We start from the raw sequence: 3,506 nt of genomic DNA, 5'->3' as shown, positions 1-3,506 counted from the left end.
GGGATCTCTGGAGCAGACTAGGGTCTCTCTCAGGCAGACTTGGCTTCCTGCAGTGTCTGCTGAAGGCAGCAGGGAGCAACCTTAGAGCTTCCATGGGGACCCAGCACCTTCTAGTCTCAAGGGGGACGTGTCTGCTCTCTTTCAGAAACTGAGTTCACGGCTTTGGACCCTTCGGAATTTTCACACTGAAATCGCCCATGGCCCAGAATTCACTCACTCTCAGCGCTCCAAGGACCCCAGAAGTTTGCTTGCACCGCATTCTTCCTTTAGAAAGAGAGAGAGATGATTGACATAGAAACAAACCGGTAGCATATATAGAAATGAATGAAAATACGTATCTGAGAAAATGTCAAGGAATCATATAGATTTAGCCCAATTTCCTGAAATTCGACATCTAATTTAAATAGATTATGGGCTTTTGGAGCCCCAACAGACCTTACAGCCCAAGCTTTTCATTTTGCAGATGTGGAAAATGAGGGCAGGGAGGTCAAATGCCTCTGCGAGTGGCGGAGTAGACATGATTACACTTGATGCCTTTGACCTTGGAAGGACTGCTGTATAGACATCAGTTGGCATATTCTTAAAGGCCTCCTTCCGTAGGCTTCTGGGCCAAACATTCCCCCCACAACCTTCCTAGTGCCCCCCCCCGGCCTTCAGTCCTCCGCAAGCTGGCTCTTTTCTATTGATGTGGCTCTTTGGTGCCAGTTCTACAAACAAACCACCATTTGTTGCTTTCTAAAAATAAGCCTTTTTAGCTCTGGACAACATTCGGCCTCACTCTCCCGGGCTGAAAGGTTGGTTTCTTTGAGGCTGACAAATGGTGGCTTGTGTCTTCAGAGAATGGCTGCAGCCTGTCTTTGTTGAAAGGCTAAAGCTTTACCTTGATGGCACAGGAGAGAGAGAGAGAGGGCAGGCGCAGTGCTGGAGTCTGAGCTCGCCGCACACACCAGTACAGGCTTGGCTCTGCAGGGACGGAAGGAGCCAGGATCTCAAAAAAAGGAGGGAAAGAGGCATGTCCCTTAGAGCTGGAAAGAAGGGACAGGATTGCTTCAAAAGAGGAAGGGGGGGGAAAGGCATGGAATTTACAATGTCCCGCAAAGGATGCCTCTGACCCAGAATGAAGGTGCCAGGCACAGAGGCACCTCTCACACTTGCGTGCAAGGAGGGGCAAGACCACACAATGCTGTCATCGCACAGAAAGGAGCGCTTTTACTCCGTGCTGGCATCCATCCCGGATTTCTGTGCCTTTGCGGGTTAAGAAAGCTTCAGATTCTGCCACGGGTGATCTGTGTGAGTTCGTGTGGTCGGTTTCCACATCTGAGATGTAGAGACAGTGGTGGTAGCATCGCGGCCAGCTTCACGGGCACGTGACCTGTGCTCAGGACCACGTGCTCCAGGAGCCCGCGCTTGGTTTACATGCTCTGCTGTCGCTATCTTGGTTAGGGCACAAAGGGACTTGGAAGTGTGGGGTCCAGGGAGGAAGATAAATGGAATTCTTTAATTTTCTTGCAAGATTCCAAAACGCTTAAAGAGATCAGGTTAGGACTAAAATCTGGCTTTACAGTAAGTAGCTCAAGGGCAAAACAGGGGGCAGCTGGGAGCTGTCCTTCAGGGTTCCTATCTCCTGTGTCCCACAGCAGCCTGGTCACCCAGCACTGTCAACCCTCTCCCAATGCCTTCCCAATTTGATTACTTGCCCCTTCTCTCTGGGCCTGCAAAGCCCCAGCCCCAGAACACAGCCATAGCCTTCTGGATACACTCCCCCCACCAAGCCCTCCCCTTGGACCCACTCTGATGTTGTTATTGTTTGATTTAAAAAAAAAACAACTTTATGGAGCTATAATTCACATACCATGCAACCCACCCGTTTAAAGCATACAGTTTGATGTTTTTTGGAATACTATAGTATTAATTTTCTGAAGTTATAAAAACCTATAGAATTTGCCCTTTGAAGAATTCAGTGGTTTTCATTACATTCACCACGTTGTGCATCCATCCCCACTATCTATTTCCAGAACGTTTTCATCACCCCAAACAACAGCTCTGGACCTATCAAGCAATAATTCTCTATTCCCCCTTCTCCCAGTTCTTAGTAACCCCTAATCCACTTTCCGTCTCTATGAATTTGCCTTTTCTAGATAGTTCATGTAAGTGGAATCATACAATGTTTATCATCTTGTGTCTGGTTTATGTCACCTTGCATAACGTTTTTGAGGTTCATTCATGCTGTAGCATGTATCAGAAATCATCCCTTTTTATAGCTGAATACTAGTCCATCTTTTGTTGACCCACTCCCCTGACGATGGCTACTTGGGTTTCTTCTACCTTTGTGCTATTGTGAATAAGGGTGAATATTGTTTTACAAGTATGTGTTTGAGTCCCTGCTTTCACTTCTCTTGGGTATAAAATCCCTAGACCCACTTTTGACCCCTCCAGTCCAGTGACACTCAGCAGCTAGACCAATCGTTTACCAACACACACCTGATCTCCTCACTCATCTGCTAACAACCTTTTGGTGGCTTAGGATAAAGATGGGGATGCTCACAAGGGCTTAGGGTAAAGATGGAAGTGCTCACCAAAGTCTCTGGATCCCTGAGCTCTGGAAGCCAACCTCTCTACATCGCCGTGAACTGCCCTTTGATTTCTGCCCTGTTCCCTCTAGACCTCTCCCCATTCTTCTATGGAATGATACTCCTTTTGGATTTCACGCACGTTGGTCTTCCTTCCTTCCTTTTGTTATTTTAAGTAGGCTCCAAAGTGGGGCTTGAACTCATGACAGTGAGATGGAGACCTGAGCTGAGATCAAGAGTGGGATGCTTAACTGGCTAAGCCACCCAGGCTCCCCACTGGTCCCTTTTTCTAAAATGTTCACCCTCCCAAACACTTAGCTTTGGCTAGTTTTTGCTTGGCAAACTCTTCCCATCTTTGCTATCCATCTTACCTTAAAAACAAAACAAAGCAACAAACGAACAAGCTAAAAACCAGAGACAGACTCATAAATACAGAGAATAAACTAGTGGTTGCCCAAAGGGAGGGCTGAGGGGATGAGAGAAGTAGGTGAAGGGGATTAAAAGGTACAGAGTCGAGACGCCTGGGTGGCTCAGTCGGTTGGGCATCTGCCTTCAGCGCACGTCATGATCCCAGGGTCCTGGGATCGAGTCCTGCAATAGGCTCCTTGCTCAGCGAGGAACCTGCTTGTCCCTCTGCCTGCTGCCCCCTCCTGCTTGTGCTCTCTCTCTCTCTGACAAATAAACAAATAAAATCTTAAAAAAATAAATAAAAAGAACAGACTTCCTGTTACAAAATAAATCCGTCATGGAGATGAAAAGGACAGCATGAGGAATATAGTCAATAATATTGTTAACAACATATGGTGACAGATGGGGACCACACTTAGTGTGGTGAGCATTTTGTAATATAGAGAATTGTCCCATCACTATGTTATGCACCTGAAACTAATAAAACATGGTATGTCAACTATACTCCAATAAAACAAATTTTTTTAA

This window comes from Ailuropoda melanoleuca, chromosome 1, assembly GCF_002007445.2.
Source record: "Ailuropoda melanoleuca isolate Jingjing chromosome 1, ASM200744v2, whole genome shotgun sequence".
Lineage (NCBI taxonomy): Eukaryota > Metazoa > Chordata > Mammalia > Carnivora > Ursidae > Ailuropoda > Ailuropoda melanoleuca.
This window is presented reverse-complemented; position numbering follows the sequence as displayed.